At 38.6% G+C, this 16,728-nt stretch overlaps 1 pseudogene across 3 annotated transcripts in view; it reads left to right on the top strand.

The window, feature by feature from the left end:
* The first annotated feature begins 8,825 nt into the window (after nucleotides 1-8,825).
* The window catches only part of LOC116474324 (uncharacterized), a 28,862-nt pseudogene continuing 20,959 nt past the window's right edge, over nucleotides 8,826-16,728 (top strand). For 2 of the 3 annotated variants that reach the window (XR_009215438.1, XR_009215440.1), the window contains exons 1-3: nucleotides 8,826-8,961; nucleotides 11,397-11,450; nucleotides 16,356-16,440. The product of XR_009215438.1 is annotated as an uncharacterized LOC116474324, transcript variant X1 (transcript). Of the gene's footprint in view, nucleotides 8,962-11,396; nucleotides 11,451-16,355; nucleotides 16,446-16,728 lie in introns of all 3 variants that reach the window. The other variant, XR_009215439.1, reaches the window with a different exon arrangement.

Genomic DNA, 16,728 nt, shown 5'->3' on the forward strand with positions numbered 1-16,728 from the left:
CAGATTTAATACCCTAACTTACCAAGTTTCTTTGAAACATAACCCTTAAGTTTTGGTCTTCCTTTATTATTTGAAGGTGATAGATCACAGAATCCTAGAATTGGGGAACTGATACGTGATTTGTCTGTCCTTGAAACTTGGCAAATTAGTATCTTAAAAAAATTAGCATTGATACCAACATGCAAAATTTCTCCAGTCACCAACACTTAACGCTGTTTTGTTCTAGTATTTTCAGCTGTCCACAGGAAATCTACTCTATCCCAATATGTCTAACATGTGAAGTGTCATTTTTGTCTAACATTTTTAGTTCTACCTTTTAAATTTTTGTCAAAAAAATCATTTTCATTATTGCTTTGGGCCGAAAACTGTATTGTCATCTTTGATACAAGTTTCTTATTGATTTGTATTAGATCTTTCAGAATAGCTGTCTTAATTTTCATTTCCTTTCCCTTTCCATATGACTTTCCTCGTTCAGGGTCTTTTCGTCCTACTGTTGGATGATTACAACAGCTTCATATATGGTCGCCTCTAATCTTTCTTTCTCCTAGTGGCCTTGAATGCCACTGATAGAAAAATATGACTGTAATTACAGCCATGCTCAAGAACTTAAATGGCTCTCTGTTATCTACCTCAATCAGTCCAAGCCCTAGTGTGTGACTTCTAAGCTTCTCTTACTGGATCATTCATATTTCCAACAGTATTTACTTTTACACCTTAGCACAAGCTCTTTGGTTAGACTCTTCAAAGTCTTTTAAATACTGTATTGTCATACCCTCCTTGGCGCTCTTCCTGTTGCTAGGAAAGTCCTCCTTCTCCTGTATGTTCTTTAAAGCAGCAGTCCCCAACCTTTTTGGCACAGGGACCAGTTTTGTGCAAGACAGTTTTTCCAAGGATGTGGGGAGCAGAGGATGTGTTGGGATGAAACTGTTCCATCTCAGATCATCAGGCATTAGATTCTTGTAAGGAGCGCACAACCTAGATCCCTTGCATGCACAGTTCACAATAGGGTTCCAGCTCCTATGAGCATCTAATGCTGCCACTGATCTGACAGAAGGTGGAGCTCAGGCTGTAATGCTTGCTCTCCTGCTGCTCACCTCCTGCTGTGTGGCCTGGTTGTAACAGGCCACAAACCTGTACCGGCCCATGGCCCAGGGGTTGGAGACCCCTGCTTTAAAGCTCAAATGAGTTCCCCTCTCTCCTAAAGCCCTTTCTTTACTGTTCAGATTCACGTTGTTCTCCTGATTTTCTGAGCTCTTACTTGTACTCACTGTTGAACCACGTAGTAAATGAGAGGTAAAATACAGTATAGTGGTTAAGATCATGAAGTCGAGAGCCAAACGGGTTTAGCATCTATACTTTAGACCCTGGCTCTGCCACTTACTACTGTGTGACCTTGGGCTACTTAATTGACCCCCTTGTGCCTTAGTTTCCTCATCAGTAAAATAGGGAAAATAATAATATCTACCTTAGAGGGTTATTGTAAGGATTAAGGATGAATGTATTTAGAATAGTACTTAACATAGTGATGTAAGTGTTTGCATTATAATCATTATAATCAGTATCACTAAGCACTTGTTTATTCTCAGATATTTTTGTTTCTGTTTTTTTTTTTTTCCATGTATAGTATTTTTTATCTTTCCACTTAGATAGTAAGCTCTTTTAAGGCAGAGTGTTACATCTTTTGTTTCGGTCTCATTTTTCCTGGCAGTTATTCAGCAAAACCCATTTGCTAATTTGATTTCTCTGTAGCCTGTGTTCCTGTATAAAAACCTTTAATAAGCTCTCCTTTAAATGAGCTACTAAGGGAGATGTTTGGAAAGAAAAAGCCATGAATGGTTATAAGAATTCACCTTCCTGGGGTCAGAGGGCTGGTAACAACTTACAAAACCTTCCACATTATGAAGTAATCTCTAGATTTTGGTAGTTTAAACTGGGAATATTTGAGACACAAATGAGAAAAAATAAAGTTTTGGTGTTTTATACAGAAGTAACTTTTAGTCTTTTTTAAAAAAATGGACTATTCATTTATAGCTGTTAAACTTTTTTTAAAATAATGGAATAATCTTTTGTAGCAAATGGAATGTTTGTATAATCTTCTATCTCACATGTCAAATTATTAATTTTAAAAAATCTTTTTTCATGGGACTTCCTGATCCATTTGCTAAGGTGATAGTTGATGGATCTGGGCAATACCATTTTATAGATACTGTGAAGAATATGCTCGATCCAAAGTGGAATCAGCATTATGACCTGTAGGTTTAAACAATTAGTTTGAAATGAAACATACAATTAATATTACTTAATATAGTCTTTGAAAAGAATCATGGGAAATGATCTGAGTTTCATCTATGGTATAATTTGGTCTTCACAAAAGGTAAAGAAAAGCCCAGTGGGAATGTGCTTTGGTTTATAGACAGATTTTGAAAGATGAGATATCCCTAAAATTCTATGAGGAAAAAAATGAAACTGGCTCACAGTAGAGCAGTCCCCCCCACTTTTTTCAATTAAATAAAGGTATTAATTCACCACTTTAGACCAATTATAAAACCAGAAATCAGAATTTGGGTTGCACTGAATAGGCATTCTTTTTGCCTTTATGTAGATGGTTTCTTTCTTTTAAATTTTATTTTAATCATAGGAGTATATGCACCTTTTTAAAAAGGCAAATGATACTATAAAGGTTTTATGGAAAACAGCAAGGTCCCTGCTCTTTTCTCATTCGTGATTCCCATCCTCAAGGAAACTGCTTTAATAACTTTGGCTGTTTATTCTGGTATTTTCATCTGTTTCTAGATATGTTCCTTATTTTATACCATCACAGTTTTCTTTTTTTAGTTTTACGTAATTTTTTTTTTTTCTTTGAGACAGAGTCTTGCACTGTCACCCAGGCTGGAGTGTAGTGGCACCATCTTGGCTCACTGCAATCTCTGCCTCTTGGGTTCAAGCAATTCTCCTGCCTCAGCCTCCCGAGTAGCTGGGAATGCAGGTGCCCACCACCATGCCCAGCTAATTTTTGTATTTTTAGTAGAGACAGAATTTCACCATGTTGGCTAGGCTCGTCTTGAACCCCTGACCTCAAGTGATCTGCCTGCCTCGGCCTCCGAAAGTGCTAGGATTACAGATGTGAGCCACTGCGCCCAGCCTAGTTTTAGATATTTTCGAATTTCCTAGATAGAAGATAATTCAGCTTTTTTTTTTATTAAAAATTCTTTTAAAATTAGAGACAGTCTCACTCCATTGCTCAGGCTGGAGTCCAGTCGCATAATCATAGCTCACTGCAGCCTCAAACCCCTGGACTCAACTGATCCTCCCACCTCACCCTCCTGAGTAGCTGTAACTACAGGTGCATGCCACCATGCCGAACTAATTTTTTTTTTTTTTTTTTTTTGGTAATTTTCTGTAGAGATGGGGTCTTGCTATGTTGCCCAGTCTGGTCTTGAATTCCTGGGCTCAAGTGATTCTCCCTCCTTCGCCTCCCAAAGTATTTGGATTACAGGCATGGGGTACGATGCCCAGCCCAGTGGTTCAGGTTTTAAAATTGGCATTTGTCATCCTCATTCCCATGACACTCACAAGCCCCTTCCTTTCTTTAGTCTTCCAATATTATTATAGGAACCTTTTTGGTTAAACCATTGTTCCATGTTTACATTATTATGATTATGTAAATATCCATAGTTGGGTCACATGGGTACAAGAATTATATTTTCTTTCTTGACAGCTTTTGTTTTTTCTGAAGTTAGTAGCTACTTTTCCTTTTTGTTTAGTTTTCTATTTATCTCCTAGCTAGAAATGAGAAAATACATGTCATAATCCTCAAGCTCTCCTGCAGAACTAAAGATCTTTTCTCCATATATTCAGTTCTGTCAGTATTCCATTGGCTTTGTTTCTTCTTGGAGATACCCCTCCTGGGGGTCTGTGTTCTCTTTCTTCAGTCTGGTGTGATGGTTCTCTAAGACCTCCTGTGCAGTTGTCCTGGGACTTGCCTTTATTGTTATGTTGGCAATTTCCTTTGTCTCTTCTAGGTTTAGTGACTTCCTGTTTTTTGTTTACTCTCTTGGTTTGGTGAACTCTATCTTCTGTTGTCATTTTGAGAAATAATGCAGAGATGGGAAGAAAGTTGAGATCTTATCAGAAAATATATTTTGGTTTCTTATCTGTCGGTATGGTTTGAGTACAGGCTTCTAGATGAAATAGCACTTTATCTCCAAATGTTGAATGCATTGTTCCATTATCTTCTAGATTTAGATCCATACTGTTGAGTAGCAATATAATGGAAGCCACAAATGGGAGCTCATCTGTAATTTTTAATTTCCTAGTATCCACATTAAGATAAGTAAAAAGAAAGATGACATTAAGCATAATAAACTGGGCATGGTGGCTTGCACCTGTAATCCAGCTACTCGGGAGGCTGAGGTGGGAGGATAACTTGAGGCCAGGAGTTTGTGACCACACTGGGCAACATAGCGAGACCCGTAATATAATATAGTTATATTATGCATAATAAGCATAATTTATTATGCTTAAAATTAAGCATAATATATTTTATTTAGTTCAATATATCAAAAATATTTTCAACATGTCAGTATAAAAATATTGAGCTACTTACATGTTTATGTATATGTACATATTTACTATGTCTTTGAAAAATCAGTGGTTTTCTCATTTTATGTTAAGAAAAAATCAGTGGTTTCTTTTGCAGCTTGCCTCAATGTGGACTAGCCACATTTGAAGTACTCAAAGGTCCCATGTGGTTGGTGGATACCGTTTTGGACAGTGTAGGTTCAGAGTATTGCTGATGGCATCCTGATTTTGATCTGTCATGACTGTTGTTTTCCACTGGAAGTTTCTTTATTCCTCTGTCACTTGTTATTTTCCTTTAAAAAAATTGTAGCCCCCCCCAGTGGGTATGAAGTTGTACCTCGTCATGGTTTGGAAGTGCATTTCCCTCATGACTAATGATGTTGAACATCTTTGCATGTGCTTATTATGTTTTATCTTATGGTTAATATTAATTGGCTTCCTTCCTTCCTTCCTTCCTTCCTTCCTTCCTTCCTTCCCCCCTTCCTTCCCCCTCTTTTTCTCTTTTCTTCCCTCTGTTGCCCAGGCTGGAGTGTACTCGGCTCGCTGCACACTCCCTGCCTCTGGCTCCCATGGTTCCCCTGCCTCGGCCTGCGAGCTGCCTGGGATTGCGGCCACGTGCCACCACCCCTGCCTGGTTTTTTGTTCTTTGGCTGGAGACGGGGTTTCGCCATGTTGGCCAGGCTGGTCTCCAGCTCCTGACCTCGAGTGGTCTGCCCGCCTCTGCCTCCCGAGGTGCTGGGACTGCAGACGGAGTCTCGCTCACTTGGTGCTCGGTGTTGCCCGGGCTGGAGTGCGGTGGCGTGGTCTGGCTCGCTGCAGCCTCCGCCTCCCAGCCGCCTGCCTTGGCCTCCCAGGGTGCTAGGATTGCAGCCTCTGCCCAGCTGCCGCCCCATCTGGGAAGTGAGGAGTGTCTCTGCCTGGCCGCCCATCGTCTGGGATGAAGTGAGGAGCGCCTCTGCCTGGCCGCCCCATCTGGGAAGTGAGGAGCACCTCTGCCCGGCCGCCCCGTCTGGGAAGAAGTGAGGAGCGTCTCTGCCCGGCCGCCCCTTCTGGGAAGTGAGGAGCGTCTCTGCCCAGCCGCCCCGTCTGGGAAGTGAGGAGAGCCTCTGCCCGGCCACCCCATCTGGGAAGAAGTGAGGAGCGCCTCTGCCCGGCCACCCCGTCTGGGAAGTGAGGAGTGCCTCTGCCCGGCCGCCTATCGTCTGGGAAGTGAGGAGTGCCTCTGCCCGGCCGCCTATCGTCTGGGAAGTGAGGAATGCCTCTGCCCGGCTGCCCCGTCTGGGAAATGAGGAGCACCTCTGCCCGGCCACCACCCCGTCTGGGAAGTGAGGAGCACCTCTGCCCGGCCACCATCCTGTCTGGGAAGTGAGGAGCGTCTCTGCCTGGCTGCCCCGTCTGGAATGTGAGGAGCGCCTCTGCCTGGCCGCCCCGTCTGGGAAGAAGTGAGGAGCGTCTCTGCCCGGCCGCCCCGTCTGGGAAGTGAGGAGAGCCTCTGCCTGGCCGCCCCATCTGGGAAGTGAGCGCCTCTGCCCGGCCGCCCTGTCTGGGATGTGGGGAGCGTCTCTGCCCAGCCGCCCTGTCTGGGAGTTCTACCACGGAGGCCAGACGCAATGTGGGGGCTGGACATGGTGGCTCACGCCTGTAGTCCCAGCACTCTGGGAGGCTGAGGCGGGTTGATCACTTGAGGCTAGGAGTTGGAGACCAGCCTGGCCAACATGGCGAAACATATGAAAAATACAACAGAAAAACCAACCAACCAACCCACCCAGCAACAACAAAACAGGTCTACTCTGGAGTCATACTCTAATTTTTTCTGTTTTCCTCCCTTTCTCATCCTTTATCCCACTTTCTTTTTCTTCCTCTTCCTTCTCCTTCTTCTTTGTCAAATAGAGGATTGAGTTATTATCATTGATCCATACAAAGTCCCTCTCTCATTTATTTTCTTTAATTCCCACCCCCCATTTCTATTCCCCATCTTCCCATGTGCAACCTTCCTAATATGTTTGATATGCATCTTTTTGTTTGTATTTTTAGAAAATGCTTATTGTTTTGTGTGCAAAAAAATTAATAAAAAAAATTAATTGGCTACCAGAGGCTTGTCTCTTGCTTGTGTCTGAGGTCATTTTGCAAAATCCTTGCCTTTAACTGGCTAAATATACAAACAAAAGTCTAATAATTAAACTTTAGCCCAAAATCCTGAGTATATATATTATACTTTGGTCTATATGGTAACATTATATTCACCTATAGAGGTTGCCATCTACCCCTCTCAACAAAACATGCTGAAACTTGTTTGTAAATCATGTATTTGTTAGTGAAGTCAAAGTTTTAATAGAAACTAATAGAGCCCTCTATTTCACTTTCAATTATAAAAGGCTTTACTTTTTCTTTTATGTGGCCATGTATGTTATATTACATGAGGTCTCATTAAAGTGAGAGCATGTACTTCTCTGTATATAAGAAAAGGTAATATTTCTGATTAATTTCTGGCCCAGGAATATTTAGACAGAATGTTTGTGACGTGTACACTTAAGTAATACAATGTATTTCATAATTTTGAGTAATTCAGAGTTAGGCTGTCTTCCAGAAGGTCCATAATTAGCAATTTCTTATTATGGTTTAATGTAGAGCTTCCCAACCTTTTCATATCATGGTACACATAAAAAATATTATGGCACACTGGACTAAACAGGTGAAGTTGCTTAAGCCAGTGGTGCATCGCCCTGAGGACTGAAGTAATCAATATATGTATTTCAGCATACCTGTAAACCAGGCTTACTAGTTGGACAACTGGTTTAATGTGACTTTAAAAAAAAGTTTGGTTTGGGTAATTCAGCTACTTAATACTGGATTCTGGCTCTGGAATTACATGCCAGTAGATATATACCAAGATAGATAGGGTAAGTGTATTTGAAAATTGGTACATGCATACTGAACAATATTTTAGTTCACATCTTTTCATTTGCAAGCAACAGAGACCAAGTTCAAATCGGCTTAATTTTTAAAAAGGGAATGTACTGATTTGCATAATGAAAAGCCCAGGGGTGGGCATATTTTAGGCACAGCTAGATCCCGCGGCTCAAGTGTACCTTCCGTGTTCTTTATTTGAAAGCTTTAGTCCTTACTTAAGTGGTTTAGGCTTTTCTCTATACTAGGTGAATTTTTCTGACATTGCTAATTTATTGAATTAGCAATACTTTAGACTAAAACTTTGACCTCTTAATGTCATTGAAATAGAGCTAGGATTCTACTGACATAATTCTGTTATCTTTTTGCATGGGTTGACGCCATGTTAACAATTGGCTGTGGTAGAGCCTTTACGTACTTGCAGGTATATCCACAGACAAGTACAGTAATGCTTTTCCCTGCACTGCTTGTCTGCAGGAGGTGAAGCGAAATCTGCAAGAGTCCTGCTCACTCAAGGCCTGCATACAGGAAAGAAGCAGGGGAAAAGCATTACAAACAGCTTTTGTTCTACAGCATTTTAAAATATAACAGGTAGGTCAGATTTTTGGTCTGTCAGCCTTGACACTATCCCTTGAAAAGTAGGTCATGTCATTGAAATGTACTTAAAATGTGACTGTGATAAAAGTTGTTTTTTTTTTTTTTTGAGACGGAGTCTCGCTCTGTCTCGCAGGCTGGAGTACAGTGGCGCGATCTCGGCTCACTGCAAGCTCCACCCCTCGGGTTCACGCCATTCTCCTGCCTCAGCCTCCTAAGTAGCTGGGACTACAGGTGCCCGCCACCATGCCTGGCTAATTTTTTTATTTTTATTTTTAGTAGAGACGGGATTTCACCGTGTTCACCAGGATGGTCTCGATCTCCTGACCTCGTGATACACCCACCTCGGCCTCCCAAAGTGCTGGGATTACAGGAGTGAGCCACTGAGCCTGGCCGTGATAAAAGTTTTTAAGATTCTTTTTCTTGGAAAGAAGTTATTTAATAAACTCCCTTAGTGTTATTAGACACTAGCTACTAAAATAGCCTTTTTACTAACTAGAATTATAGCCCAGCTTGAGAGTGGCAGATGTGATAAAAATATACTAAAATTGTTTTTAAAATTTTTACTTTCAAGATTTTTAAAAACTTTATATTCAATCCTGTGGATTAACTCATGTATTTTGCATAATCTAGCCAGGCTCTGAAGCATATTTGTAACTTTAGGGTATAAAAAGAACAAAAGAAAAATTTTACGCCCATCTCCTTATAACTACCAACATACTCATGCAGCCATTTTCATTTTTAGGTATATTGAAAAGTTTGATTCAGTTACAATCGGTGTATAGAATCACAAGAAGATCCATAAGAAACAAGGTGCTGGATTTCTCCATTGTGTTCGTCTTCTTTCCAGTGCCATCAACCACCTCAAAGACACTGGTTGTGAGTAGATATTAGTGCTTTTCAAATTATATATATGTGTGTGTGTGTGTATGTGTATATGTATGTGTGCATATACATACATACATGTACTATATATGTATTCTCAAATATATATAAGTAATATATATATTTGAGTATGTTGGTAGGGGTTCACGCATAGCTTCTTATGTATGTCTGAAACATTGGTAAAAATTCCTGGTCTAAATTTATTTTGTAGACTTAAAAAAAAATGAAACGTTTTAAATATGTGAAACTTAGAGCTAAATGAGAGCTGGTGCTTCATTTCCAGTTAATTTAAAAGTATTAAGAAATGATTGATACCTGGAATGGCAAAAAAAAAAAAAAAAAGGTGCCAGGATGTATATACCCTTTAAAATTTCTTAGTACCCTTTTCTGGTTTTGGTGGATTTGTGGACAAAATGTTTTTATTTAGGTGATTGGAGTCTTTAAGGTGGCAGTTAAAGGGCAGTTACGAAGGGATAAGAATGGTATAATATATAAAACTGCTGTGACAAAATTAAAAGTTAAAGATTAAGCATTATTTTGAGTGTACGATGGCTCTATTAACTACTTAACTGTAGCTCAGTTTATCACCAACCTGGGCGTTTAGAAGATTAGACCAAGATCAAGACATTAGAAGTGGTTTTCATAATGGATTTATAAGGTAACTTAGCATAACCAGGTGACAGTCTTTTGGGTGGATCTTTCCATTGGAACATAAATGGGAATTCCTTTTTCAACAGGTTTTTTTTGTGTGTGTTTGTTTCTATAGAATTCTCTTTTATATAATGTAAAAAATACTGTTAGTCTTTGTAATGGGATTTTAGCCCAGATGCATATGCTAAACAAACTCACATAAGAGCTAAAGAAATTAATAAACAAAAAAAAGAGTAAATTTAGCATTGAATGTTAAATATATATATATATATTTTTTATTATACTTTAGGTTTTAGGGTACATGTGCACAATGTGCAGGTTTGTTACATATGTATCCATGTGCCATGTTGAAATAACAAAAAAAAGAGTAAATTTAGCATTGAATGTTAAATATATTAAGAGATTGTCTCTTTTAATGTAGTATGATACCACAGCATAGGTATATATTGACCTTGTAAAAAAGAAAAAGGCAGAAAACTGAGCTAGAAGTTCTTAGTCCAAGGTATTTAAAGGCATCTGAGAAGTTCTTGTATTTCTGGGCTGACAGGGTAACCAACAGGAGAGAAAGGACAGTGGGATTGGAAAAAACAAGTTGCACATAAAAATGAACTGTTTTCTTACTCAGCAAATTGAAAAATTATAGGTCAAATGTCTGACATTACCCCTAGTTCAATTTAGCCAATGTTTATTGAAGACTTAATGTGCTACTGTTCTAAACCCTGGCTGTATAAAGGAGAAAAAGGCATGAACCCTGTCCTCTTGAGAAGGAAGGGCAAAGGCCTGCTGGCAAAGGGAGCATGCCGCATTGGAAGGACTGAGTAGGAGAGGAGGAGTTGCTCTGCAGAATCCACTGTATAGCCAACTTAGTAGCACCCATTTATTTTGCAAAGAGAAAAGCGTATTTTTTATTGGATAACTAGGGACTGTAGTTTAGGGGCATGGATTTTTCTTTGTGTTTCTTGTGACTGTTTCATTGTGTTAATTTATTTGACTTTTTTGATGTGCAGTAATATTGAATTTATCAAATATTTATTGAGCACCTACCTGATGCAACGTTCTACCAGGTTGGAGTGGAAAATACAAAGACTAAGATACGGTCTCCTTCTTTTATCAATTCACAAATAAGTAGACAGATGGCATACAGTTGTAAAAGTATTCAGCTATAAGTACTGTAATCAAAGTAAAACCAGCATGCTTTGGGTGACATTGTCCCTTATTGTAACTTTCAGGGTCAGGCCAGTGTTATATCTCTTTTACAGATGAGGCGTCTGAGAGAATAAATGAGTTGCTCCTGAATGAATTAGTGGCAGAACTGATGCAAACCCAGATTCTACAGTTTATTCTTAGCTTCTTATTAATACTTTTTTGTGTGCATGTCATTTGAAATGGTTAGTTAAAAAATAATAACGACAACTAACATTTGTTGACCATTTATGTGCCAGGCACTATTCTGCGAGTTTTGCATAATTATCTGATTTAATCCTTAAAAAATATAAGGATTCACATATTGCCATATATGAGAAAACCAAGGCTCACGGATAAATTCCTTAAGACCAACAACTATTAAGACAGACTAAAGTGGTCTAAAAGTTTTGGAGAGAAAGTGACTGCATGATGGCAATGTAATACACCAGTGTTTCATGGTTTTTGAAATCTGAATTCTTTAAATGATAGGTTTGATTTCTAATGGATTGTGGAAATTTATTGTCACTCTATAGATATGAGAATCTCTGATACCAACTAATGTTTTCATTGCTTTCTTTGTTGATTTCAAATAGATCAGAGGTTGGATTTATGCAAACTTGGGCCAAAGGACAGTTAGAAGACAGTAGGTAAGTGTGAATTTAAAGTTACATGAATCAAACTGACCTAAAGTCTAAATACCTTTTAAATCAAAATATGTTAACTGTAGCTTCATAGTGTTGGCCTGAATTAAGTGAATCAGGTAAAATGTTACAGTGAATCTAGGATCCAGGTTAACTTAATTTTAAAAACTTTAATGTAAAAAAAAAAAAGTGTGTCGTGAAGAACTGTTGATCCTTTAGGAAATAATTCTTTCAAAGTATCCTAACATAGTAGAGCACTGAGTTCAGACTTTGTAGATGTTATTAAAGTTTACTGAAAATAATTCTCAAACTAGTTTTTTTAGTAAGAAGACAACATTCTATTGAACTTGTTTTAATGTTTAATGCTTTACAGCTTTAAAATCTATGCTAATTGAAAAAAACAGAATGAGCAATGGTAGTGTAACACTGGAAAAAGGGAGAAATTGTTACCTTACTCATGAGGCACTTAGTAGCCTTATATGGTATTTAGGTGTCTTGAATTGACCTGGAGGGAAAGCCTTCATATAAAATTTGCTGAGACCTTTCTTAAGAATTGATAAAGATTTGATCAAGTTGCATAGTATGGAAGGACACTGTTCATCTTGGAGGCTTCTTAAATTAAAGAAGAAAAATGTGGCCGGGCATAGGGGCTCATGCCTGTAATCCCAGCACTTTGGGAGGCTGAGGCGGGTGGATCACCTGAGGTCAGGAGTTCAAGACCAGCTTGGCAAGCATGGTGAAACCCCATCTCTACTAAAAATACAAAAAATTTGCTGGGCATAGTGACGAGTACCTGTAATCCCAGCTACTCTGGAGGCTGAGACGGGAGAATCGCTTGAACCCGGGAGGCGGAGGTTGCAGTGAGCCGAGATCACACCATTTCACTCCAGCTGGCTGACAAGAGCAAGCCCCTGTCTCAAAAAAAAAAGAAAAGAAAAAAGAAAAATCCAATAGGACTGTCACACTTCATGATAAAGCAGAACTTAGAATAAGATTATTTTGTTATGAACCCATCATAGAGGTTTTAATTACTGAAGGTACTTGAAGGACTTCATTTCACAAGGCAGTGAATTGGGTTCATGGAGAACTACCAGGGTAGCCACATAGCAAAGCTCTACTCTGGTTATCCTAGGGAAGTATCTACACCAGCACTCCCCGACCTTTTTGGCACCAGGCACCGGTTTCATGGAAGACAGTTTTTCCATAGACCAGGCTGCAGTGGGGGTGGTTTCAAGATGATTCAAATGCATTACATTTATTGTGCACTTTATTATTATTTACATTGTAATATATAATGAGCTAATTATACAACTCACCATAATGTAGAATCAGTGGGAGCCCTGAGCTTGTTTTCCTGCAACTAGATGGTCCCATCTGTGGGTGATGGGAGACAGTGACAGATCATCAGGCATTAGATTCTCATAAGGAACAGGCAACCTAGATCCCTTGTGTGTGTGGTTCACAGTAGGGTTTGTGTTCCTATGAGAATCTAATGTCGCCACTGATCTGACAGGAGGCGGAGCTCAGGCGGTAATGCTTACTCACCCGCTACTCACTCCTGCTGTGCGGCCTGGTTCCTAACAGACCCTGGACCAATACCCCATCCATCCATGGCCTGGGAATTGGGGATCCCTGATCTACACTACAGCATTACTGATAATTCCTGTCATCCTTAGATTGAGAAGGGAGCAAAAAAAAAAAAAAAATCTCAAAAATAAATTCAGTCATAACAGTACTTTCACATATAAGTGTTTCTTCTGTATTTGATTCAATTTATGTTACATAATGCTTGCCAACTACTGTCTAGTAGTAACAAAATAGTTTTACTAGGTGTGAATTTGCATTTATATAAATAGCAGACTTTGTTAGACATTAGAAATATACCTACTGGAGGTCAGGTACGGTGGCTCACACCTGTAATCCCAGCACTTTGGGAGGCCAAGGCGGATAGATCACCTGAGGTCAGGAGTTCAAGACCAGCTTGACCAACATGGAGAAACCCCATCTCTACTGAAAATACAAAATTAGCCAGGTGTGGTGGCCCATGCCTGTAATCCCAGCTACTCAGGATGCTGAGGCAGAAGAATCACTTGAACCCAGGAGGCGGAGGTTGCAGTGAGCCGAGATCACACCATTGCACTCCAGCCTGGGCAACAAGAGTGAAACTCTGTCTCAAAAAAAAAAAAAGAAAAAAGAAAGAACTATACCTACTGGATGATACTACATAGAAAACAAATGTTTTACTCTTAAATATGTGTGTATGTATATATATATATGTATTTATTTAAAGCTCTTGTGTGAATCTGCTGTTCATAATAGGACCATTAATAAGAGAGAGGGAGGCTGGACTCAAACATTATGATTCTTTAGTTCTGTCATTCAAAAACAGAATGAGTTCCAGTTCTTTCAGAATTAGCCCTCTAACAAATAATTGTAAGTAGGTATATATACTTTTTGGAAAATGGAGAAAAGAACACTAGAGGACTAACTTTAAAAACTGTATTCCCCTCTAGTATTTTTATATACATAAATATGTATATAAAATGTATATATTTATGTCTTTAATTCCAGCAAAGATTAAATTTCTACTTTGCTTTCTTTCACTTACCATAATCATTTTTAGTATTTATAATCTTTGTAATTATCTATATCTATATCTATATATATTTTTTGAGATGGAGTTTCACTCTTGTTGCCCAGGCTGGAGTACAATGGCACGATCTTGGCTCACTGCAACCTCCACCTCCCAGGTTCAAGAGATTCTCCTGCCTCAGCCTCTCAAGTAGCTGGGAATAGAGGCATGCGCCACCACTCCTGGCTAATTTTTTTTTTTTTTTTTTTTTGTATATTTAGTAGAGACAAGGTTTCTCCATGTTGGTCAGGCTGGTCTCCAACTCCCAACCTCAGGTGATCTGCCCACCTCAGCCTCCCAAAGTGCTGGGATTACAGGCGTGAGCCACCGTGTCCAGCCGTAATTAATGATTTTTAAAGGATGAAGTATATAGATATATCACAACAATAATTAAAAAAATTTTTTTGCTATTATAACATTGAAACTTGCAAACGTTTTTGTATACTTTGCTTTATTCTTTTTTAGAATCATTGCTGGTACGAAGAAAAAGATCTCCCAAGTTGAGATAATTGATTCAAGGAGTATAAACTTTTTTCCTTGTTTAAAACTGTTATGTCCCAGCTACATTGGGAGGCTGAGGTGGGAGGATCATTTGAGCATGGGAAATCTACTGTATTGTCATTGTTATCACTCGAATGTATACCCTTTCTATGTATTTTTTTAAAAAATGAGATTATACTGAATTTTTAAAAACTGGTTTAAATTTATCATAAACATCTTTTTTTTGGCCCATAAATACATTTCTATAGCACTGTTACTTTTTTTTTTCTACTTTGCATTAAGGCTTGCAAAATCTATAGCATTTTTAATGTTATATGATAGTCCATGGTGGGTATGTAATTCATTTAACCAGTTAATAGCTATGCTATTAACACAGCATTCTGGAAATGTAAATTGAAGCCCATGAAATTCTTTAGCTTTGAATCTTACTATTATTCTAAACAAAGCTAATGAGAAAATACATTGTTTCTACCGTGATTGTATTTTGGTAAGCATTTCACTTATTTTATCTATTTAAAAACTGATTCATATAGTTGTCTAGTACAGTTTTGATAATAATGTTTTGTTTACATTTGCTGAGTAGGTTTTCGTAGTGTTCTGTCCTCTAAATGGGACTTAATGTAAAGGAGCTCTATGTTGAACTGATCTTTCAAAATGTTCACAGAACTGGAAGATTTCAGAATCTTGAGACCCTTCTTTGAATGAAGGGTCATTAGATGTAATAATACTCTTTGTGCTAACCTATTATTTAAGAAGTTGGATTATAGTCAAGTTTGACTGTACCTCTTTCTGTCTTTTGGGAGACTTACTAGAATTAAACAAAATTGGAGCAACAAAGAAGGACTTCAGTGATGTCAATTAAGCTAACTTTCTCATTATTCAGACGGGGGTTGTCTAAACCTTGTTTATTAAGTGTTTTGTTCAAGTTTACAGTGCTAAACTGGTTACTAGAGCTTGCTCTAGAATTCACATCTCTTGCTTCTTCATTTTTTGTGGTGGTTTTGTACTACACTGGATAACGGTGTCCTGTTAAAACTCATGGAATCCAAGGATTGCTCTCTTGCTGGAATACCAGGATGGCCCTCTTGCTAGAATACAGTGTATTTTTTTTTCTTTTTTTGAGATGGAGTCTCGCTCTTTCACCAGGCTGGAGTGCAGTGGTGCAATTGCAGCTCACTGCAACCTCTGCCTCCCAGGTTCAGGTGATTCCCCTGCCTCAGCCTCCCCAATAGCTGGGACTACAGGCACAGGCCATCATGCCTGGATACTTTTTGTATTTTAGTAGAGATGGGGTTTCACCATGTTGGCCAGGATGGTCTCAATGTCCTGACCTTGTTATCCACCCGCCTCGGCCTCCCAAAGTGCTGGGATTACAGGCGTGAGCCACCATGCCCAGCCCAGTGTATTTTTTAGATGGTGAGATTATCAAGTATTAAACTTAATGTGGACTTTCCAAACTCCTTTGTACATGAATATACTCTTAATATGTTATGCCTCTTAAGTACAGTAGTGACTCTGCTATGCCCCATTACTATGGTAAGAAGAAATTAGGCTTCTTCCATAAACATGATAAAGTGTAGAAAACTTTAGAATTCTAATATTACTCCTAAAGGGAAATATCTATGGGAAAACAAATTATAAATGTTAGTAGAAACCAAAGAGGTCATTCTAAAGTATTAAAATAAGCTAAGTCAGATGTCTTCTAAAGATAGAAATTTTTGATTATAATAATTCTTTCTAGTTGTACGAATCTTAGTAATATTTCTATCACTTAATAGTAAGTCTTCAGTCCAGAGACCAAATTGGCCCAGGAGGAGAAGTTGTGGACTGCAGTCATTTATTTGATAATGATTTACCAGACAAGTAAGGTAACATCACTGAAATCACTAGAGAAATACATAGATAATATCCTTAAAAGACTAGAAATAAGTTGTGCTTATTGTATATTAAATGGCGTTTATTGTATATTGAACGTAGATTTTCCTTCTAATGGTAAAATTAATGGGGGATCTTGTCACAACAAATATATAAAATAAGTCATAAATTAGATGTGTTAAATTTGGTTATTAAGAGTTTTGACTAGGAGACAAATGAAATTTCTTGACAAATATAACTCTCTTGTAAATATTATCTAGTTAAAAAAAAGTTGCT

Source organism: Hylobates moloch, unplaced genomic scaffold (genome assembly GCF_009828535.3).
Source record: "Hylobates moloch isolate HMO894 unplaced genomic scaffold, HMol_V3 SCAFFOLD_10, whole genome shotgun sequence".
Taxonomy (NCBI): Eukaryota; Metazoa; Chordata; class Mammalia; order Primates; family Hylobatidae; genus Hylobates; species Hylobates moloch.